The following is a 24996-nucleotide window of genomic DNA, read 5'->3' on the forward strand; positions in this document are numbered from 1 at the left end:
CTTTCTGCTGAATTCTGGTCTTGCAATATGCTGGCAGTCTCAGCTCTCACCCCTGATGGCACATCAGCATCAAACTCAACAGGGCTAAAGCCAAATGCTTTCCTCTCAAACCTTTTCTGTGAGCACTCAACTCTGGATTGCGTATACAAAAAAACCCCTCCCTCTGAACCAAGTCTCCACCCTTCTTCCTCTTTCACTCACACTTGGCAAATCACCAAATTTTTAAATGCTATTAAAAAATATTGACAAATATTTCATATACATGGGCCCACAAAATCCCAAACAACAACAGGAAAGAAAAATAACTTTCTCTCATGAGCTTCAAATAGAGATGTAAGCAAAGGAGCAAACACCACAGAACAGTACGACGCAAAGATTTCCTAGCAAGACTTCAGGCAATTGAACATGAGTTGTACTCAGGTGGAATGTCAGATCTAAAAACTATCTCAGCATGGTGCAAATGGCCTGGTTTTTTCTTTTTGATTCTTACTGCTTTAGTTTTGTTTATTCTTATGTAACCTGTCAGCAAAACTTACTCTGCTCCTGGAGTGTTTGTGGTACCCTGATATCGAGAAGGACAGCTTTGCTTCTGCTCCTGCCTGGTACGGTTATCGTATCAACCTTCATTTGCCGGGCTGTAATCCTGTAGCTGTCTGCGTGAGTGGCACTAGTCATATTCAATAATACTTTGCTTTTACCTTTAGGCCTCTCTTCCGCACAGCCTTTACATACATGTTTAGATGCCTCTGACTGGACGGATTTAGGTGGGTGCCATTAAATCTGCACTTGATGTCTTTGTGCGGGACGTAGGAAGAGTTTCAGCAGTGCAGCGCAGGGGTGATGGGTGTGGGAATGGCTTTGGTGCCGTAACACACACAGAAGGCTACAAATCCTTGGAGAATGTTAATTGAAAAGTTACATCAAACGCACAGCAGGCATTTGGGGCTGTAATGGTAAAAAACCAGCTCAATCAGAGGCAAGCGAGCCTCACAGCTGCCACTTTGGTAATTGGGGGCCACTGCTGGGTGGTTAAGGGGTTGCTGAATTAGAGACTGGCAGGGCTGCAGCTGGGAGACGGGGACTGGTCAGCTGTCCTGGCAACACTGTGATCCCAGGTGACTCAGTGCCTCTACCTTTTCATCAGCTTATCTTTGGTTTTTTTGAGGTAAAAGAGAGGAGGGAAAGACAGCTGCACATGCCCTGAGTTTTGATGTGATTCAGTCCTGTGGTTGACCTCAGGGTGTGTTCCTCCTACAATTAAAACTGCAAACTTTTGTCTTTACAGAAAGCAATCTCAGAGTCCTGCCCTACTGCCCACCTCTTCCATCAGATAGATGCCACTGCTCCACCTTCCCTCCTATAGATTTCCTTCCTCCATTCCCAAGATTGTTATTCTTTTAAAAAAAAAAAAAAAACCAAGCTTGTGCATAGCAGAAATAAGACCTTCCCGATCCCTTCACTCACACACACACACTATTTCCTCTAAGGGAAGTAGTGTCTCATTAGTTGAGTATTATTTGATCTTATGTGGCTTCTACCTTTCCCTGCTCTCTGTTCCCACATTATTTTTTTTGACACAAAAATACTGGTTTTCACAAGGATTGTGCAAGATTTATGGAATTATACCACCATGAGATTCTCCGAAACTGCCTCAGTCTGCAATAGAGGAAATTACTAAGAAACATGCCTTTTTCCTCCTTTCCCTGCAGCTTTCCTAATAAGACAGATGAGAGACAGGTTTTGCTTATAGCATTGAGAGGTGGCACTGTGCTCCTAACCCTCCCTCTCCCTACCTGAGTGCTGTAAGCAAGGGCATGAAAGTCACACATCAGAGGCCAGCAACGATTTTACCTAATATTGCACTTCCAGCTTGTTTTGTGCCTTGCTGTCTAAGGTGTCAGATTTCTGCTAGAAGTATTTGTAAACAAAGCTCAAGAATACTCCTAACTTCACCTCAGGTAGTGCATCATGAATACTATAGTCATGAAATAAATGCTTCTAGGAGGAGCAAAGATGCAGTCAGTAACTTGCCCCATAGCGTTGAGCCGCGCAGAGCAGGAGGAGTGGTGGCAATCAGCCTCTCTATCTGCACATACACTTCATTTTTCCTTCTTTTTATCAGCGTCCAATTATATTCCGGTCAACCTGAACAGAAAGATCCATACTTGTTGCAGGCAGTAAGAAAGGATGTGTTGGGATATAACCATGTATGAATTTTAGCCACAGATTGAAAAATTCTGAGAGAGTAGCTGGATTATCAGGAAAATCTAGAAACCATTTTATAGTAAATGTTGTTAATAACAACACTCAAAATTACAGATCATAGCAGTGACATCGAGGTGGCATTTTGCAACCCAGAAGGGATTCAAAAGTGGTCCAGTCAATATTTTCTCTATATGTGATGCTCCAGTGGATAGTACTGTGTTATGTTAATATTACTTTTCAAATATATAAGCATGTAATTTTAAGTCTGCTTTGCTAGTCTGCAACTAGAAGTTCCCTCAAAGTATCCACAAATAGGAATTTAGCTATATGTAACATGAAACAGCTTTGCCCTTGATTGGAAATAAAGGCAGGGGAAAAATAGTTTCTTAACCTTGATAGAACAAACAGCTGTACCTCTCACAACCACCACTACAGTACAGGTCTATCCCTGTGTTACTGGGCTGTTGACACAACACTGTAGTCATAGTTTGATTATAGCTAAGCACTTAAATACAGAACAGGAAAGAGTTTCATCGCTGCCTTTTTCTTCTTGGTATTATCCTGCTCAGGATGAATAACTTTTGCTTTGGGGGTCACAGTGACTGGAGTTACAAGTAACAGGGTTTTCCAAGCATTTTATGGGATCTACAATCGTCTTAGAGCTGATGCCTTCCACCCAGCAGTATGAGCCCATCTCTCCTCCTTGCTGTGACTGGGAGCCTGAATGGGCATTGGGAATGAAGGTATGGAGAGGGTGCTGAGCTCCCAGCACATGGCGAGGGTGGAGGCAGCCCCCAGATGTGTGCTGCCTGCAGGGAAATGGCCTCAGCTGGGCAATTCCAGGTACAGCCAGGGGACCTTACACATTTATCGCCACCACCAGAAGCACCCATAGAGAGCAGGAAGCGTTATAGTGCAGCCTAATCCACTCTTCAGCCTCAATGAGGATGGTGGGATCAGACTTCCATTGTCAGATAACAACCATTTCACATAGGTATTTACAAGACCTATTTATAAGGATTATTTTAGCTGCCATCTTTGTCCTTAAGAGGAAAGGGCTTTGGACAGGTGGCAATTTTATAGTACTCACCCACTTCCATATCCTTTTTATCTGGGTGTGCAGTATGTGGTTATGTTTCCATTTGGAAGAGTTTCGTGTTCTTTAGACAGTGAATGTTTCATGAAAAATGATGAAACAAAAGGAAAAGTTCAGGTAGACACTGAACTGAAACCAGGTTGGGATTCTCTCACTAATGATACACCTAGGCCCCATTTGCCGGCTCCCAGAAATTTGGTAGAGGTGCTTATGATTAGCTGTTTGTGTAACCAAGCTATGCAAAGTAGCAAAAACAAGTCATGTGAGAGAGAGAAGGAACATTGACTGCTTTGACAACAGCTTTGCCATTGCTAAGGAAACTGCTCCCTTGGTAACCATGGTCAGTACATCTGTCTTATTTTATCTTTAATTCTCACATAGACACCATCATGGAAAGAATATTAACACAACAAAACTCCCAAACATTTCAGAAAAGGAAAAACTAACAAAAGCACAAGGTTTCTATTAATTCCTTTACTAAAAAGTTACGGAGGTTCTGCTTTGGCTTTGATTGTGACTTCGCTTTGCCTGAGATGTGCTCCTTAACTTCTAACTCATGCACAGAAACAATTTATTTTGTTCTGTGTACTTATTTAAAATGTGATACTCATTTTCTGTTAGCTTTCCTAATTCATCTAATGCAATTGGACTTTGCAATAGGAAAGCCTGAAGGCTGAGAAAGCTTTTGCATCTGCCAAAATAAGAGTTCTTTTACTAAGAATAACTACTGTTACTGACTTGAGCAGAGTAGTACAAATGGAAGCCCTGATCTCAAGAACAAACTTTTGAGAGGTCTCTGAACTTTTCAGGTTGATACCATATGACATCAGTAAGAGCTTTCTTGACAGTCCTGCTTAAGTGCATTAACAAGGAGGAAAACCAGAAATGTGCACAGTGAAACCTGTGGAGAAATCCTGGATGCAGTTTTTGCCCCCTTTTAGTGGAATCAGAATATTTGCCTGTGTCTACCAATAAGTCAGATGTGAAGCATTGATGGAAATGTAACTTCACACAAAAGAATAATGGTTATGCCCACAAATCCTCAAATTTAATAAAGAAAAAAAATATTCCTGGTATATAGATGCAAACATTCCTAAGGCTTTCCATCCATAACACTAGGCACGATAAACATACTTTGCATAATCTTTTGCCTCAACTCTAATTCTATTACCCTGAGATGTTAACAGCACCAGAGGCAGACAGGTTTCTCAGCAGTTTTACAAAAGCCTCTTTTTCCTGTGCTTGTGAAAGGGAAAAACCTGAATGAGGGTGAAAAAGGAGAGAACACCTTGTAAACAAATTTGAAAGTATCTCTTCCCAAGGTGGTTCAGAGTGACTGTGTGATGCAGGGACTTCATGTCATACAACAACATAAAACACACATTCCTCTAAAAATTTCTAATCACAGAATCACAGAATCACAAGGTTGGAAAGGACCCACTGGATCATCAAGTCCAACCATTCCCAACACTCCCTAAACCATGTCCCTAAGCACTTCATCCACCCGTTCCTTAAACACCTCCCTGGGCAGCTGTTCCAGTACCCAATGACTCTTACTGTGAAGAATTTTTTTCTGATATCCAACCTGAACCTCCCCTGGTGCAGCTTGAGGCCATTCCCCCTTGTCCTGTCCCCTGTCACTTGGGAGAAGAGGCCAGCTCCCTCCTCTCCACAACCTCCTTTCAGGTAGTTGTAGAGAGTAATAAGGTCTCCCCTCAGCCTCCTCTTCTCCAGGCTAAACAACCCCAGCTCTCTCAGCCGCTCCTTGTAAGACTTGTATGTTGCCATAACTGCTTAGGGCTGTAGTTTGTGGATTTACTGTGACTGCTCTCTAACAACAGGCAGCAGGAGATGGGCAATGACAGTGGTACCTTCTCCACATACTCTTGCCAGTGTGCCAGTAACAGCAAAGAGAAAGGGTGTCTCTAACAGAGTCCCCCAGGAGTTACAGGAATACTCAGGGAGTTCAGCACCGACCGATGGAAAATTTTAGATGGGTGGATTGATATTAAGAACACCATAGAGGTAGCAGAACATGTCTTCTCACGGTGGTGTGAGCATGCTCTGCAATTTGTGGTGGAAAGTAGGGTGAAAAGTTGCTCAGATTCTCTCTCCGGTAACCCTATTGAAGACAACACGCTATAGCAGTGACTTCAGCTGGTACAAGCAATATCATGTCCATCCTAGAATGTGAAGGCTGTACTTGCATCATAGTCACACTTTACTTTCACATCAGCTATGTATGCATGAAGCATTCCCTCTTTCATGCCTGTTCTTTTATGAAAGGTAGCACAATGAGAATTACTCTTCACTAGTAGATCATTGTCCACTGCAGGAATTTTGAGACACTAGCAACATGAATGCCTTTTCACTACTCTATCATGCAGCCTGGCGTTTTGTTTTTACGGTAAATCCTTGCAGTTGCTTTATTTACCCAAGCCCATTTGCTATAAACAACACATCAATCAACACTTCCCAAATGGTTGGTTTAGCTTTATCTGGAAGCCAGAATCAGTTGCCCCCACACCACTGGTGTAAGGGAGTGGCCGTGACTCATTTCTTCTAACCCTTTCTGCCTCAGGTCTCTAGATCCAGTAGCATTCCTGTACCATTAACACCTTATCTGTATCACAAACAGGTTAAATATACTGCTAAGGAGCGACTGAGTAGCACCTTGCTCTGGGTACCCTGGATGACCCAGTAAGAAGCTGTGCTTCACTTCACCTGTAAGTAAGGGTAAGAGCATGGGCCCATGGGAGTGGGTGGAGACACCAGGTGAGGCTCCTCAAGTCCATGAAAGTTAACCTGTGCCCCCAGGGCCCTGCAAAATACCACAATGGCAGTAGTCAGCTAAATAAAAGGCATTTATCAGGCTACTAAAGTTTTGACACTTTTGCAGGCTTAAATGTTAAGGAAGCTCTGCTGGCAACTTTCTTTTCAACTATTCCAAAAAGCAAGGCTAAGGAAGTGTTATAAGGAAGAGATGTCTTCCTTTGGCTTAAAAAAAAATAATTACCACTGACAGATACGAAAATCCACGTACATGAATATATTAAAGGTTTTGCAGAAGACCACACTTTGGAAAGCTTGTTCTAGCTGTTCTCCACAGTTATGCATGCATGCGAAGTTCTTAGAGTATGGATCCGGGCAGTGTAAAACAGACAGGCAAAACACTAAGTTTAGCAGCACATGCTTTCAACCGTCCTAACTACTGCCACTGCACAGTGCTGAACCTTCTCGCCAGTCACTTGCTATGGGATAACTCTAAGATTAGGCAGGCGAAGGCTGACATGTGAAATCTGTGCCACTTACTTAACTGCTCTGTCAAAATGAATAGGGCTGCTCTTGCTGCATTAGCCTCAAGAAACAAATGGTGAGGCCTTGGCTGACATATGCTGATGGAGCAGAGTGAGCCTTTCCTTCTGTGTGGCAGGATGACAAAGCCTCTGGGGGAGGTGCAGGGCTCTGTTGTGGTCTCTTCGAGTCAGCCAAGGACCTTCTCAAACTGGTCTCTGAAGGCTGATGCTCCCACTCTGTCCGGAGTGTGGAAGCCCTTGGGTAGCGCGGTGCCAAGATTACTTTGAAGCCAGCTGGTCTGGTTTTGAGGGTGCCTGAATGATGACTGAGATTCTGAGCTGGCTGAACAAGGGCTCGCAAGAAAGTAGGTCATCAAAAGTTTCTAATTAAGATAAAAATACCTTTGTAGTCTTTGTGGTGAGGGAGAACTGTGGCATTGAATAGAAATGTCTCTGTCCAAAGAATGAGCAAGAAAGAGCTTTCTTGGATCCTTTACCTTAGCTTGAAAGAGACAAGAGATCATCTGACAGCAGGTTCATTATGCTCACCTTCCAATAACGAGACTGTCATAGGAATTGCATGGACTCTCACAGCTGAGCCTGTTGCCCACACAGCCTGCAGCCACATGTGATGAGCTCCTGCTACATCAACACATGCACTCACCTCTCTCTGGACGAGATGATCCTCATCTAAAAGAGGAAAATATCACAATGAAAAGCAAAATGGGCTGTAGCCCTACTAAGAAGAGCTTATTCACAAATCTCTTTCCTGGATCCAGGCACAATCCATCCCAAGACATTATTAAACACCCGGACAGTTGTGCTGTGCCTGGTGGTCAGGCACCCTCCTAAGCTGGCTGGGAAAGGAGGTGCCTCTGAGCATGGTGTGGAGCAGAAACAGTTTGATGAACTTCTGAAGATGTAGAAAAAATAGTACAAAACAAGTTTGGAAGGGACAGGAAGATCATGCTTAATTTGAAAGAGTTTACCCTCGAGACCTATGGAGAACACATCAGCTGGCTCCAGACAACATGTTTTCTCCAGGACTCCAGAAAGAAAGAGCTGAAGTACAGTATGTACTCATCTGCTGAGACATTTAGATTGGCTACTGATACTCTGAAAATGTTTATAAAGAAAACAAAATGTGGATGATAGCCATTTTCATTAAAACATGCAGATTCAGTTCACTCCAAATCACAGGATCCCTGGAGCCATATTCTTACCCTTTTGGAGACATATGTTTCACAGTAACACCAAGACTGTGTGGCTCTTACTGCTGTTTGCTGGCTTGATGGGTCTGGTACTCTCAGCTGTGTATGAAGGCATTGCCAGGGCCAGGTATCTGTTCAATATCTGCAAGGTGAAGGTTAATGTCCCTTGACTCTGCCACCTCAGTTTGATTTTAATCAGGTCAAAGTCAAGAAGATAAAAAAGACAGAGTTAAAACTTCAAGTCCTACCTGCCCAGGGCAGAGTTCCCTCTTGTGCACCATGTAAAATAGTAAAAAAATTGGTGGCTTGTTCCTTGGGTCCAAGGATGCTCATAAGCTTCCTTTGGGTCAAGGAGCACATCCTCTCTTGAAACCAGAAGTGCAGATCTTTTTGTGATGTTAAGAAGATGTTCCCTAACTCTGTCTCTTGCTGCACCTCATCACCCTCATACATTACGCCTGTAAAACATGAGAGTCTCATACTGAGTTATATATACCAGGTCCACGGTAAAGCCTTCAAAAACATGTGTAGAGCAGTTCTTGAACCATCGCTTTCTATAACTGTCCCCCACCTTCAATATGGGTGACTTTGCCAGCCTTGAAATGAAGGAACTGACAACCCTGATGAGAGCAGAGACATGAGTTCGTGTCCAGCCTAGTAATTCTATTTACTCAAATAATGTAACTCTAGGAATTAATTTGACTCGTTGTGGGTGGGAGCTGTCTAACTCTGACTACTTGGGTCTTACAAGGGCTGAAGCACTAGCCTGAAAAGGCTTGGCCTGGCACCACTGGCACCCGGGTCAAAATATCCTCATGATCTGTGAGACAGAAAGAAATGCCCGTGGGAGTGGTCAGGGCAGCAGCTGTACCACAGTGCCTTCAGCTATCAACGGCATCTTTTTGCAGCGGTGCAAAAATCAGACTGGGCCAAGACATAAGCTAGAAAGGGTCCATTTCTCCCACTCTGCCTTCTTTTGTCAGCAACACTGTGATCCAAACCATCCATTGAGGTATCAGGCAATCCCAAATCAGCCTGTGTGGTACAATTTTATATCTACTGCGTGTAGATGGGACAAACAGGAGTGCCTTCTCTCCTCACCAGGACATCTGCTGGCTAAATCCATTTTCCTTCTGCTCCTTGTCATTTTCTTATCTTGATGCCCGTTTGTGTCATGTGTGTGTATGTTTGACATGCTGGAAGCCTGATTTGAAGCCAAAAATGGCGTTGCCTATGTCTCGTGGCGTCCCTCCTAGCTGCCACATGTCCCACCCTCTCTGCAGAACTCCAGCCAGAAAAGTTTGCTTCCCTTTCTGCACCGCAGTGTTTTCGGATGTCAAAACCAGCGTCAGCCCTCTTCAGAGACTTGAGCAACTGCTGTGAATTTAAAACAAATATTTTTCATCTTAAATGCCACGGCAGGTCAGCTAAACAGAAAAGAATAGCTGGTAAGAGGCTCAAAAGGACAGCGGGCTGGAGTGTTTACAGCTCCATCCACAGCTCGGTGTTAATGAGCTGAGTCTGAAAATCACCTCTCTATCGATGAAGGCATGGATGGAGCACACAGATGAGAAAGATACTGATTGCCTCCGGCTGCAGGCAGAACTTTGAGAACTTGGAACTTTAATTTTCATTTTCAATTGAACTATTTTTTTGGAGAGGGCAGTAAAGTTCTGCAAGCTGCAGTCGTGCAGCTGCCTGCAGCTCGGCACATGTCAGTCCTGCAGCTCCAGCTCTGGGGGTGCAGGATTTCATCCTGTCCCAGAGAGCATCTGACTGTGTATGGGAAGGAGACACCTCAGCTGTAGAGTCAGCCCTGTGTGTCTATGTGTACACACTCACATGTGCTTTTTAACCAAAAGTGCCAGGCAGGAAAAATGTAGCTGCTTTATACTGAGCGCTTGCGTAAGGACTGCAAACACATCAGAGGAAAAACCTCTCCTGCATTATAACTGCCGTAACTAATGGGAATGTTCTCATGGAAGGTGTTATTTCTGCCCCCGATTTTTCCCCTTCCTTTGCTTTCTGTAGAAGGTGTTGGCAGTGCTACATCTGAGCAAATTGGAAAAGAAAAACGTCTCTGGAGTATGCTTTGTTTGAACTTCCAATGTATCAGCAATGTAGAAAGGGAGATTTTCCAGGATAGCTGCTTCTATTCAGTACGGCCATTATTTCTGAGGGATTTTTTGCACAGCATCTCTCTGTAGATGAGTTTTAATGTGTTGAATTGTGCTGCCAGTAAGGACTGGTGTGTTCAAGGTGAATGGCATGGTGCCACAGGAGCGGTTCAAGCACATCAGCACTCAGCGATGCCCTTTGGGTCTGTGCTTATGATTTCTGAGGGTAATTTTCTATAGTCAAGGCATTTCCATAGGTCAAGAGAGAGGATGCCTCAAGAAATTCCACTCTTCAGCTATTTGTGAAATTCATTTATCATTTCTGCCATAAATTTGGGTTACAAAAGGCACGATTTTGTTGGTGTTTTGTTTTGTTGGTGTTTGCATGTTTGAGGGACAAGGGCTGCATCAACCACTGGTGGTTTTTCATCCCTGAAGGAAAAGTATTTATTATTTTAAACAGAACTTTCTGCTTATATGAGAAAATCCGAAGTATATTTTTAAGCACATACAACAGAAATAGTTCTAAACGCCTGAAACATGCTTTTAAGCAATTTAGCAGTACAGAGAAAGTATACCCTGTTGAGGACAGACTACAGAAATTTTAACATCCTCTCAAGGTAAATCAAGTAATGGACTGTTGGCCTATTTTTCAAACCGCTTCTCCTCAGTAACTTGACATTTGATAGGATTATCTGTTACTGTTGGATTTTGGTTGACTCTCTGGTATGCCTGAGAAGATTGTCATCTTGTGATTTAAAGATAATAGAGCCAAGCATGTGAAACTGCACACAGAGAATAAACCTTTGACTCAGAACCGAGTATTTTGTTAAAAAAAGAAAGAGAAGCAACTTTGTCTTGAGCTCAGTTTGATATACTCACAGTTAATGAAATTATCCAGCAATAACTTTCCATTCTAAATATTGCCGTGCTATTTTTAAAAGGCTCCTATGGCACTGCATACAGAGAGGCCTGAGTGAACAATACGAGATATCCGAAGAGGGTGAGTTTGATTAAAGACTTGTGACAATAGCTAATGTAAGCTTTAACTAAAAATGTCAACTCCATTTGTTTTCAGCTTAAAGAGTTTCTGGATCAGAATGTGCAGGTAGGAGTTATAACAATTCCAAGCTTACACTTGACCTGGTAGAAAAGATGATCATGTGAAAAGTGACATAAACTGTGTCTCTGTGTGTGCACATGTGTATTCGTGGGCCTGTGTATAAATACATTAAGACTGGCAAAGAACTTCACCATTACAGTTTTCCAAAATATGCAACATCTATTTTTATTATTAAGCCCCACAACCGGCAATTTAAAAAAAAAAAAAATGGAATGAGCTAGGGTGGGCTTTTTATTAGGCACAGTTTCATTTCTTTGAATTTCAAAATTACCTTGCATGCATTTTAAACTTTGGTACAATTTGCAGGCTGTTTTCATTTCTATTTAAAAGGGCTAAACACTAAGAATGTGCCTCTGCTTTGCATTCTAATTGCATGTAACTGATTTGCACAGCAGAACAAAAACCTAATTTTCAGATTATGAATAAGGCACTAAGAAATAATTATTGTTTTATGAGAAAAAAAAAAAGTTTCCCACATTTTTGCCCCTTGCCCAATTTATGAGAACTGTTTGCCAGTTTGCAGGTTGCCAGCCTTCCCCAAACACCATCTATTACTCTTTGAGGACTCCAAAAAGGTAGACAAAAACACACAGCGTGCAACTGTTTTGACTGCATTCTTTTGCTTGCAACATAACACTTGCCTTTTATTATTTTATCTTCAACAATCAAGGGGTGACTAAATGGTTGCAGGTGGTGATGAAAATAAAAGCCATCCATCATTATTTATTAGGCATGAAAAAGATACACAATAATGTAATTTAATCCCGGAGCAGACAATTATTTCCACATATTGATAATACAATGTGAAAACTGTCATGAATCCTAATGTGATGTTCGCCTTTATTGGTGAACCAGTAGTAGCAATGCAAATAATGAAATTGTATCAAAAAGAAAAAAAAGTAATTATTTGCATATACCAACAGCGTTGCAGAAAAACACATCATTACTAACTTTGGAAAATATAATCATGGTCTGTGTGTTACTTTGGTTTTGAAGTTTGCAAATGCAGAAGCAAAATGTTCCTCTCAGTGAATATTTTATTGATTTCTACATCATCAAAATAATTTCACAAGTTTTGAAAAGGGAATTTTAAAGCAATGAACATGGAGCTGTATAATTACCACCAGTTTATAGAGACTTGCACATCTCTCTGCTAATCTATTCACATATTTGTGTGCAACATTTCCTCCATTAAAAATAATTCAAGAAATATCTTTGCTCCATCTGGGCCTGATTCGAAGCCCACTGAAGTAATCAGAAAGACTCGAGCTGATTTTGGTGGGCGTTAGATAGAAACCCTTTGTTGCTGCTTTCTGTAAAAACTGTTGGGCTCCAGTTTGGGCAGAGCGGTTCTCACATATCTGTTCATACAGATGACATTCACACCTGGGGAGACGCAAAAATGTGCCACTCACGGCTCATTTTGTGGAGGGTAAAATAGCCTTTTGGCTGGACAAAATATACATATTTTTGTAAACAGGCAACTGTACATGCAAAGTATATCTGCAACTGCACAGCTAATTTACATTTGAATTACCATGTCTGGGCATGCAAATCAGGTAATTACTTGCTCACATATAACCGGCCATTTGCATGCACAAATACCTATTATATGCATTCAGTCACAGTAATGTGTCTGCAGCATTTAGCTGTATCTCAAGAGGAACTACAGCAAAGAAGAGGTTTACATTATCTCTTATAAACTTGATGTCTTCTAGAGTGATATAAGTGATATTTGAAATCATTAGGAGATCTGTAAACTGGCTGCATGTGTTGTCCCTTAAACTGAAGTCTCTTAGGCTCAAGTCCATAAGAGGCTATTTCTGGAGCACTTGTAGCAGCAAAAACATTAAGAACTATTTACAAACAGGGAGAATCTTTCCCGCTTTAAAGACATGGACAATTTAATGGTAAAACCCCACTCTGAGAACACTTCAGAACCCACAACCCCATTTCCAGAGGGCACCTCTAGTGAAGCTGCTGAGCTCATTGTGGGCAAATGACAAAGACTGGGACCAGACTTAGTGCTGGGGAGGGTGGGTGGGATGGTGTCGGGCACCCCTGCTCAACCTCTCCTGGCTTGGCAGCAGCTCGTTTACTTTAGCACCACATTTCCCAACAATCTCAGCTCCCATCACTCCATGTTTAGGAAGGAGCAGAGATGCCAAGTGTGGTTTCCACCATACTGGGCATTATCCGTATCTCTGTGAGGGTGCAATGGGCACCGGGTGGGCTGACCATCACCTGGAATCATAGAATCATAGAATCACCGGGTTGGAAAGGACCCACTGGATCATCAAGTCCAACCATTCCTAACACACCCTTAAACCACGTCCCTAAGCACTTCATCAACTCGTTCCTTAAACACATCCAGGGAAGGTGACTCGACCACCTTCCTGGGCAGCCTCTGCCAGTGCCCGATGACTTTTTCTGTGAAGAATTTTTTTCTGATATCCAGCCTGAACCTCCCCTGGTGGAGCTTGAGGCCGTTCCCCCTTGTCCTGTCCCCTGTCACTTGGGAGAAGAGCCCAGCTCCCTCCTCTCCACAATCTCCTTTCAGGTAGTTGTAGAGAGTAATAAGGTCTCCCCTCAGCCTCCTCTTCTCCAGGCTAAACAACCCCAGCTCTCTCAGCCGCTCCTCGTAAGGCTTGTTCTCCAGCCCCTTCACCAGCTTCATTGCTCTCCTCTGGACACGCTCCATAGCCTCAACATCCTTCTTGTGGTGAGGGGTCCAGAACTGAACACAGTACTCAAGGTGAGGTCTCACCAGTGCCGAGTACAGAGGGAGAATAACCTCCCTGGAACTGCAGGTCACACCGTTTCTGATACAAGCCAAGATGCCATTGGCCTTCTTGGCCACCTGGGCACACTGCTGGCTCATGTTCAGTTGGCTGTCAACCATTACCCCCAGGTCCTTCTCCTCCGTGCAGCTCTCCAGCCATTCTTCCCCCAGTCTGTAGCGCTGCATAGGGTTGTTGTGCCCCAAGTGCAGGATCCAGCATTTGGCCTTATTGAACCTCATGCCATTGGCCTCAGCCCAGCAGCCCAGCCTGTTCAGATCCCTTTGCAGAGCCTCCCTACCCTCCAGCAGATCGACACTTCCTCCCAGCTTAGTGTCATCCGCAAACTTGCTGAGGGTGCACTCGATGCCTTCATCCAGGGCATTGATAAAGACATTGAACAGGGCTGGACCCAGCACTGAGCCCTGAGGAACCCCACTTGTGACTGGCCTCCAGCTGGAGTTAACTCCATTTACCACCACTCTCTGGGCCCGGCCATCCAACCAGTTTTCCACCCAGGAGAGTGTGCGCCTGTCCAGGCCACAGGCAGATTCTGTTACATTTCCAGAATGTAACAGAAGCAGCTGCTGTTTTCTTGGTAAGCACACCAGCTCGAGGCCGTGCTAACAGCTGGGCTGGAGGGCAACCTACATCCAAGGGAAAAGGTCCAAGTGCAGCTCCACCATCCCTGCCATGGAGAGGGAAGGAGCAGAGGAGTGGTTAGGCTTTCACTTTTGTCTTGTGTTTAGGCTGTTGGTCGAAGGAAAAGTAGGCTTGAAAAAAAAAGACAATGTGTGTTGTTTTTCTCCATTAATCAGTGCATTTATTTTTTTTTTTCATCTGCCTGGCTTCATTACATTTGTTTGTCTTTCCCTCTCCAACTGAGCAGGGGGAGCTGATTTTCCTGAATTTGGCTTAAGAGACAAATTAAAGTTTTCTTTGTTTATAATCAAAGTGTCAGCGATTATTTGAACATTTTGAAGGAATCCTACAGTATTTTAAGAGTCTGTAAAAAGACAAGAAAGGTGATGGGAAGTCATTAGACACTATTTTCTTTAAAACTGTGTCAATGGTTTTAACCAAGTGAACCCACGATATCTGTAGAGTTTCACCAAATGGCCTGGGAACTGATGGCAAATTTGTGAAAACATGCTGGAAATGTTTTGTTGATATTCCTGCTGACATTAGGGGCAGATCCTGCATGTCACCACAAATATTTGGCAGTGGAGAGAACCAGAGATATTGTTTAGCTCTGTTTGGAATCAGATAGCAAATTGATCTTGGAGGCTCTCCCTGGAACTCTTCATATTTTTGGAAAACAAAAGATTTTCAGAGGAAGCCCTGTTTTTATTATGCATCAGATTGTTATGGGAGGAGAAAAGGGAGTCTGTGACTTACACAAAAGAAGAGGGGAACCAGAGCTTTTGCTGGAATCGAACAGATTATTCCTGGCCTTAGCTTTGTGTACTTTTCCCCAGGAACATGGATTTTTATGTGAGAAAAGATTATTTCTGATTTATTTATTATTTATTTATTTATTATTCTGTCTTCTGTGCCTCATACAATGGGAGATCAGTTACCTGTGGGGTCAGTAAATGGTCCTGGTATGAGCTGAGGGAAGGGAGTATGCCCGGAGAACACTGCAGTGCTGGGAAACATTTCTGTGATGGGATGGGACTCACAGTCAGATAAGAGAGGAGCCGTGGTCCTTCCTGGCAGTGCTCAGCCACCTTTGCGTCTCTTGCACTGCTCTTGCTCCAAGTAGACTATTAGGCACAGAGAGTCCTGACTGCTCCTTTTGATCCACCATCAACATGATCTGGATGAAATCCCAGAACCAAAGATTTTTTCCCTTAACTCCAGCCAATGTTCCACCTCATCTTCCGGTAAATGACGATGTGCCCTCTAGAGCAGCAATGGTAGTGCCCTCACTCATCAGAACAGTATCATCTTCCATCTTCTAGGCTTCTTCCTTTGTTTGTTGGGAAGAGACCAGGAGATGACTGGGAGGAGGTACCTCAACAGTATTTCCTGTCTCTGGCCTAAAGAGAAACTCAGAAAAACTGGGAGGATGGTGCCCAGCAACACCACCTGCCCTCCTCTGAGACACCACAGGTTTCTGTGGTGACCTCAACTATGAAGTAGCAAAATTTCCCAGAGGTGATGAGGGAGGACCTTTTGAGGGACCATGCTGTGTACACTTGTATGGGTTGTTGGATTCCAGATGAAACAAAGAAAAACTCCCCATGGGAAGCTTCTGACTTCATAGATTGCTCAAACACTAATCATGTTTAGCACAGGACTGGATGTGATAAACTGGATTCATATAGTGACTCAAGGAAAAAATAAGAATGGGGAATGTAGCACGCAGTCAGTTTTGTGGTCTGAATCTCACGAGAAAGATATGTTTTCAGACCAGATCCCTGCTGTAACAGTTAGGCTGAGGTAGAAGGAGAAGCAGAAGAAGCTGCTTCTTCTTGCATTGCCTTTGACTTACTTCAAGACTGCCACGTTTGTTCTCAGGCAAAGCTCCAGCCACAAGGAAAGGATGACCTGCTGGTTCCACTGCTGTTCAAACCAGCTCCATGTCCCCAGAAACAGTCCTATCATGCATCCAGCCACTAGTCCTGCCTGGAGCAGGACTGCATTCATGACACTTAGATTCTGTTTTCTTACTCTGATTTGTCCTGTTTTATACGGAGGAGGTACACAGCAGATGTGAGACAAGCCACCCTGCCATGAAAAACAGCAGTCATGCTCAGCAAGGAGCTCAGCTTGAGTGTCATCATCTGGTCTTCAATGTGGTGCTCAAGTGAGTGAGGACTAATTGGAAAGAATGCAGTGGAGACCAGCACCAGAGAAACCACAGTAGAGGAAAGAGAGAGAGAACTGGGGCTGTTGAGGATAGAAAGAAGAGATGTCAAATATGTAGAAAGCTGTTTCAGAGAGGCAGTAAATAAACTATTCTCCCTGTCCATGGGGGATATGAGAAGAAGTCGCAGGCTTACATTTTAGCAAGAAAGCCTAAGTAAAAACTTTCTAATTATAGAAACAGTTCAGAGTAGAAAAAGCAACAGATCCTTTATGGGCATTGGAATAATCAATTAGTATAACTCAACTTTTTGTTTACTTCCATAAAAATGTTGGAAAGTATTCTTTTCAAAAGTCTTTTGCATAATTCACAGCAAATCTCCCTCAAGTAAATATCCCTTCCTATCTTCATATATCTGCTGTGTTTTCTACCTCTCCTCCCAGGCAGTGATGAATGTAACAAAGTAGTGGGTGGGAGGAAACACAGATAAATATTTTGTAAGTAATGCACTATATATCTCAGGCACAGATAGAAATAGCATTGTGCTCATTCTGTTTTCATTCTCATCAGCACAAATGAGGAATAAATCCAGTTGCTGAACTCCTTCTACATGTAAAAATGGAGAAAGTGAGTAGTGATGGAGTATGTCATAAAGAGTTGAATGTGAAATTTTTGGTAAGCCAGCATCTTTGTTTTATTATCTAGTCATGCTTCTGTGCAAGAAGACTGAGTCTAATCATTATATGCATTTTTCTCAAGAGCCAACACTGTTATGGGATATACTGGAGACAGTGTGGGTGGAGCACAATAGTATTAAAAAATAAAGCAATGTCTCCTTTTTTGTTTTCCTGTATAAGCACAAATCATTTATTCCCTGTTGGATTTCATGAGTGTGTTATTTACCACTGTTTACTGTAACTAGCTTCCTATTATTACAAAAGTTGGCAGAGTGTGTGTGGGTCTGTAGCTTGCCCAGTTGCATTCCGATTTCTTTCTGCCAAAAACTGAAAAATGGGTTTTCCATTCACCTATCACATGTAGGAATATATTCAACCACAATTCTTACTCCTACAGATACCAGCCTCCTTGTCAGAGAGTCACCAGGAATACGCTTAACCCTCTCTATCCATCAAAGCCCTTTCTGATGGCATCCTATGAGCATCTAGAAGAGAGAAAGGACCATCACAGGGCTGCAGAACAGTGACACAACAACAAGCCTAATTTCATCCTGGCTAGCTTGGCTACAACACACAACAGCACTTAATTCAGCTTGAGCTAATTTATCTCAAGAAGAGGGTGACCGGATATTTCTGTGCAACACTTCATCACTTCTACATGAACACGCTTTACAGGGTGTCGCTGCCAGGTGCATTTGTCCACCCTCCCCCTGGGAAGCATTGCCCAGTGCCATACCAGTAGGAAGGTGTGCTGAGCAGTGGGAAAAATGTGGCTTAGCTTGTGCCTTTTCTTTCTCAGGTATGCAAGGACAGGGTTTATGACCGATGAGAGTGGGCCCAGGTGCGGTCGTGGAGGAATGTGTGAAAGAGAGATTTGAGGAAACATCTCCAAAGGAGCAGGATTATCCCGGGGCAGCCCCATGCTGGGGACAGGACTAGCTTGTGTTCTCCAAATGCCTCTGGAGTTAAATGAACATGCTGCGGAAAGGGGCTCAGTGGTCTGGGTCATCCCTCTGTGAAGGATGAATAACATGGTGCTCAGCAGAGTTGAGCTGCCTGTGTTTGCACTGGAGATTCTGTCCTGGGTTTCTGTTTTACGTTTCCAAGAGCCCTGTGCCCTTTGTAAATAGAGGGGTTGAGTAACAGACAGGAAGAGCTGGTGTGTTTGTGAGAGCACCGGCCCAATAAACGGACACATATATATATTTAACTCTCTGCTTGGTGTTATTTTCACTCTGCTTGGGCAAACAATATTCTGACTGCTTCCTAGTCCTAATCAAACGGCAGGGTACTAATAAATCAAATTCAAACTAATAAAACACTTTTTGTCAGTATTAATCCTCTTAAAGTTATCAGGTTTTCACATCCCTAGATAGGAGTTGTACTGTCTGACATAAAGTTGAGAGATAAAAGTAGGATAAAAGAACCATTACCATATAACAGCATTAAGACAAAAATATAATTGCAAAAGCTGAACTTGATTATTATTTAAAACATGTGTTGGGTGGAGGCACCAGCAGGCAGGAAGTATCTGATGCTGATGAACCCACACAACCTCAGCATGAGTGACTTTTGAGTATGAATGTAAAAGATTTATTAATTTCATTTTTAAGATGTTCTATTTGTTTTGAAAACATTTGGGGTTGCAAAACACATGAATCCTGTAAGTATTTCCATAAAGCGTGGAACAGTGGAACAACATTAGAGGCGGTGGGGGTGGGGAATACCGATGTATTTTTTTTCTGGGAAGAATTTCCATTAAAATTAAATCTAGTTTAATTATAGCTCCTCAGCAGTGAGTATGTGATTTCTGATTATGTCCCTGGTGGATGCTCAGGTTGGTACTGCTGTGGTTGGATTGAGGTCTGCTCCATTTCATTACTTTTTCCTTGAAGAGAAACCTCACTGGTATTCGTGGAAACCATGTGTCGGTTTGTGCAGTGTGTCATTATGCATTATCATATCGTACAGTTTAAAAAACATTGCGTTGTTGCTTCTGGTTGGATTCTCTTTATGCGGAATAGAGATGGCATTATTCTAGGTAATTCTCTTTCTTAATTCCAGCCCTCAAGCCAATCAAACAAAGAGAAAATTGTGGATGGATATGAACTAATTTCTTGGTATATATCCAAAACCCACAAATAATTAAGGATGGGAGAAGCTCAAAAGCTCTGTAGATTTGGTTTGGACACACACTCAAGCAAAGCTGTAGGGGAACCTCCATAATTAAGGCTGTGCTCCATTACACTGATGTAAACAAAATCAGTGGTTACACCAGAGAGAGTTCAGAAACTGACCTCCTGACTGAAGATCTCAGGAGAAAAGACTTTTTTGTGAGATTTCTATTACTTCCTGTTTCTGGTCAGGTTCAGGTCAAAACCAGCTTTCTCACAGTGCTGCACTGGTGTTCCCATCCCTGATGGACCAGGAAGCACTGGGGAGCATGGAAATAAAGCCGAGACAGCCTTTCACAATGCAGGAAACCCCTGCTTTGGGCTGGGTTGGAGCAACAGGCAAAGGTCAATTTTTATTTTGTCTGAACTGGTTCCTCTGTCCAAAGGGGCAATAAGTAGTAGTAACAGTGTGAGATACAAGAATAAAATGGGTCTGAGACATGTCACCTATGTGGCATGACCTAGAGATCAGAAACATCTCATTTGCAAATGACACTGAGCATGCTTATTTCCTAGTTGTAGGCAGAGAGCGTTCCCCATTTTCTTTCGATAAGAACAGTTATTTTATGACCCACGGTTTGTGTGAGCTTTGCTGGTGCTTACCCTTACCACCACTATATGACAGCACCGGGATGACTGAACTCAACAGAAGAAATGCAAGCATGCGATGCCCCTGTAATCCTTCACCTCCCAAGCTTGTTTCTCAGCTGAAGACAACCTCCTGGAAAGGTCCTCTCTCATTTCTGCAGCTAAAGTGAATGGAAAGGCTCCGTGTACGGGCAGAGCAAGGCTCGCAATATCAAATTTAAGTTGCCAGCTAGAGCACACCACCTTGTACTGACTTATCTAGAGCTCTGTGCAGTTATTCCAACAAAAAGGGAGCAGTACAGCTTAACTAATAAGCTGGTCTTCTCTTGCTTTGAAGACATGCTCCATCCAGCAGACGTCAAAGGCTATGGTCACTGCTCAGGGACACTCAATGCTTCACTGCAAAGGCAAGGAATGCAAACAATGAAGAAGTGTAAAAGAGCTTTAACAGGATGCTCAGCCCCTTTTAAATGTCTGCTTTAGATAACCTCATTCTCCATCTTCCTACCACTTTTCAAAAGCCTCGTCTCTAGTGCTGCAGCTTCTGCAATAGAGAGCAAAACTAGGTGAAATTTGTGCATTAGCCGGCAGATTTTACAGCTTGCCAGGTGAGAATACAGAACAAATGAGTTTTTTATATGCCATCAGCTGCTCTGCTCAGACTCACAGTTGGGGTAACTTGGCAAAGAAGGGTCTTCTGTTGTGCATTGCAGGAGCCTGCAGAAATAGTTTAGAAAGGGGTGCTTTCATCTAAGGAAATAACCTAAGCCACTGATGATAGGCCTTGTGATTCTCTCTTATGTCTGAGTAAGATGCAGCATCCAACTCTGACACTGATGTGGTAGTTGCCCTAGAAAAAAAAAACCCAAACCAAACCAGCATTTGAAAACAAAGACAGCTGGATTGACAATGACCTACAGAGACAGCTGCGACCAGCAGTGACACTGATTGAGACAGACTTCTCTAAACTGGTGACAGACTTTGAATGCCAGATCCCACAATCACTTCTAAGTGACAGAAGATACAGCTTTACGTAGCTGTCATGGTTAGGGAACTTTCTGTTATGGTAGGAACATATGAAAATATTAGATGCCTTGTTAGATTCCAAACACTTTTTCCTTCTTAATCCCTCAGACAAGGACCTGGTGAAAGGATACTTAAGTGGGAAAGATCCTCATGAAGCTTTCCAGGAAAAATGGGAGCAGTCATCCAGCTCCAGCCACTGAGGAGATGCAGCATCCCCATGTAGTGGCTGCCTTTGCAAGGTTTCATACCCCCTGTTCACTGTGTTCATTCAGCTACCATTTTTTCATGTGTATTAGAAATTTTTTTTTGTTACTTTTTACTCACTCTCAGCAGAAGGGCAGAAACCAGACCTCTGATGCCACTGAGGCTTCTGCCACACAAGTGGTAATGAGGAATTTGGGATCATTTCTAAGCCTTCAAGCCAGAGCGCAGCGGCTCTTTGTCCACAACTATTTCCCTACAATGCCTATAGCGCCAGTGACTTTGTTCTGCACACCTCCATGGTTCCTATAGAATGACCTCCACCATCTCTCAATGCTGTCTAATACTATGAGGCAGCTGTAAGTACTGGTCAGCAATAATTATCTATCTTTTTTCCTAAAAATTCCATCCAAGAGCCCTCTGATGGGGTGGTAATAAGCGTAGCTATGGGAATTTTAATCTCTGAAGGCATTCCAAGGTCCTTTAAGAAGGTTGTGAAAGGTCTGCTTTTTAAAGAAGCAGTACTGATGCACCCTTTCTGGCCTGATGCTTAAGCAATCAGAAGTTACAACCACATCAGAACCAGAGATTTCAGCCACTGTGCTGTTGGGAGCAATGGACATCTCTATCTCTGAGGATGGATTTGAGATGCCAGAGATGTCTTTCTTCAAGTTCTCTTGCAACTGCCTCACAACTGAAACAGTTTGTTAGCAAACAATTTTGCTGAGAGTATCAGTGCTGGAGAGAACAACATGTGGAACAGGTTTGTGCCAGCCTGCCTCCCCTCAATTCCATAAAATGCCTTCCAATTCTTTCCAGGAGGCTTATAGCATGCCCTAGGTCATTCATCCCACTTACGAAATAGTCATGGTTTCCAGTGGACATTACTCACGCAGCACCCTTTTCTTCTTCATTTTTTTAACTGATTCAGAAATTTTTAGCAAAGTCCAGGCTATAGTGCTTCTCTACTTATTCAGGCTGAGACCAAAGCTTCATTCTGGATTCATTATGAATTCATATGTAGACTATCAGCTGATCAAAGTCAGATAATTGACAGAGTACATATAATTATTCACCTTTCTATTTGCAAGGTCTCTGGATCAACAAAGAAACCTCCATTATGAGCCCTACTTGGATCATACAATTTGCTGGGGCAACGTCGGATTATATAGAGGGAAGAATAAGCCTACATCTGCATTGATTTCTAACAGTGAGAAATTTCATCAGCCACTTCCATGAGCAGCCTGAGATGCATCTGAAGACGTGCTGAGGCTCACTGACCTCATGGCATTGTGTCCCAATGCCACGCTGACTGCCTGTCTGCAGTTTGCATCTATATGAATTTACTGAAGATCAGCCTATCTATCCAAAGAACATGGAAGAAACCAGTTGTTCATGGTCATTTCCGTTTCCCCTTTTCCAAGATCTGATTTATTGTTTGGGTCAGCCTTAGGACAGTTTCCCTTTTCTATGCCACTGTATGCTAAGATTCTCATACAGATATCTCCACTCCAAATTGGATGTTTTCTCATCATTGCTTCAGAAATCAAGGACTATGACCTCAATGAATACACAAAAAGATCCTGGCATGCAGGGTAATTTCAGTAATAGTCACAGATTTCTTACTGCTTTGTTACTCTTTGTTCAATCAGTGGCTGATGATACTACAGAAGAAACCTTGGCAGACTTCCTCAACAGCAAAACACGATCAACTTCTCACCAACAGTGTCCCCTAAAACATCTCTTGTAGATGCAGTTCCCAACATTTGACTTATCTGCAGCATCCAAACAACAAATACAAAACACACGTCTCCGAAGGGCACCTGGAACCTCTGATAGGCCCAGCCTCTCGCAAAACCATAGTGACCCTTGGAAAGGTGGCCTGATTTTGACTAGAAGCACTACATTATTATAAACTCTCCTGTTGGCTTCATTTACTAGGAGAAGGTCACCCAGATGACTCACTGTCCTAAAGAGTTCCTAACTTCCACTCCATCCACTCATTTACCCCTTTCTCATTTTTTCTCCCTTCCAAAAACCCTGTTTCAGCCACTTGGATTTGGTACAGGACAAGAGCTGCTCCAATTTATACCAGCACAGCTCAGCTCAACTCACTCAATATGGTGCAAACATGATGCTACATAATGGGCAAAAGGATGAGCATCATGTAAACGCATGAGTGATATTGTCAGCACTTCTAGGAAGCTGTACGCACAGATCTACTTAGTTAATAATGAGACGCGCACACCTTCTGTGCACCTCACTGAACACACATTTAAACATATGGCTGCTGAGATAGAATATATCCTGCCAGCCTTTTTTCTTAATTAAAGTTATGCGAGTTATGAAATACTTTCCTTTATAATAAGGCTCTTATTCCTGTGGAGAAATTTCTATTTGTTTTTATCTCATTTGAGCTTCAAGGTTAATCTTAGTTTAAGAATCTCGCTCGCTGTGATAGCAACCTCATTGTGCTTCAGCCTGATCTGTGTGCGTGGGCGTGCGTGCATCCTTTTGTTTCACGCTGAGGCTGGATGCCGCTAGCTGAGTATCCTCTGTGTACTGGTTTGTCCCGCAGACATTAGCAATAGGTGTAGGTGACTGTGAAAATGGTACATGAAGAATATTTTCCAAATCCAATTTAGGGCCATAAAAACAAAACCAAAGGGGCAGATGCAGAATTTCTATCTGGTTTTGCAAGACAAAGCAAACACAAGATGTTTCACTTTCTGGTCTACTGTAAATGGGAACTTAATACTGGAATCCTTGATATACATTTACTTATTTTGTTATGTGACAGCAGCAAGTGGTAATTTATTCCAGCATGAAAAGAGACATTAATAAAGGAGGAGGAATAAAGAGCAAGGCGTTTAGTTGAAATTAATACACATGAAATAAAAAAATAAAAATCCCTGCTTTGCCCACAAATAAACTTTCTGTATCCTGTATGCTTTACAATGATTCTTATGTCATATCTTACATATGTATTGGACAAATGTAACAGTGAAATAGTTGTTCACAGTTATAGGCACTAAAATGAAAGTGTGAGCTATTTACGCAAGTCTATCTTCTCTTAGACATTTGGATCTGCAATAATATAGGGTAATGGCTCAGCTCTTTCCTCTAGTTCACCAGTATTATGCTTTTGCAGTCAAAATATGTTCTCTTTCCTTTTTTTTTTTTTTTTTCCTGGATAATATAATGAGTAACATTACATTGGAAGATAAAAAGCCACCTTGAAACGTTGCCACTACTGGCCATGACCTTCTTTTTCTCCATTCTTTGAAGGTACTATGGTATTTCTTACATCCTATATCTGCTCTCAAATTCTTCTTTCCTTTCCATGCATATTTCTCCTGACTCCTACCTCAACCTCTCTACTGACTTTTTCTTTCTTGACTCTAATCCTTGTGCTGTCTCTCATGAAAATCCCTCGCCTACACGTATTTGCTTCAGCTCTCTCCTTACTTATTCCATCCCGTCTTAAAGAGTTATCCACCAGCTACTTCTTATGTGTTTCAATTCCATGCAAAAATCACGTTTGTGTAATGCTCTGGGTAGGAAAAGAAGTGCTGGTATATTTTATGCAATTGTAAGTGTTCTACCTTGAAAATATCCTCTCTCACTTTACAGGCTCCACCACAAACCCACTGAAATTCTGGTAAAATTCCTCTGGAAGTCTGCGTGTGC

General features: G+C 42.6%; 1 long non-coding RNA gene across 1 annotated transcript in view; it reads left to right on the plus strand.

Annotated features, from left to right (window-relative positions):
* Positions 1-22852, plus strand: part of LOC128853320 (uncharacterized) — a 48665-nt gene extending 25813 nt beyond the window's left edge. The window contains exons 3-4 of the long non-coding RNA XR_008451778.1: positions 5940-6027; positions 22398-22852. This is a non-coding gene — a long non-coding RNA (uncharacterized LOC128853320). The remainder of the gene's footprint in view (positions 1-5939; positions 6028-22397) is intronic.
* Positions 22853-24996: the final 2144 nt, after the last annotated feature.

This window comes from Cuculus canorus, chromosome 11 (assembly GCF_017976375.1).
Source record: "Cuculus canorus isolate bCucCan1 chromosome 11, bCucCan1.pri, whole genome shotgun sequence".
In the NCBI taxonomy this organism is placed as follows: domain Eukaryota; kingdom Metazoa; phylum Chordata; class Aves; order Cuculiformes; family Cuculidae; genus Cuculus; species Cuculus canorus.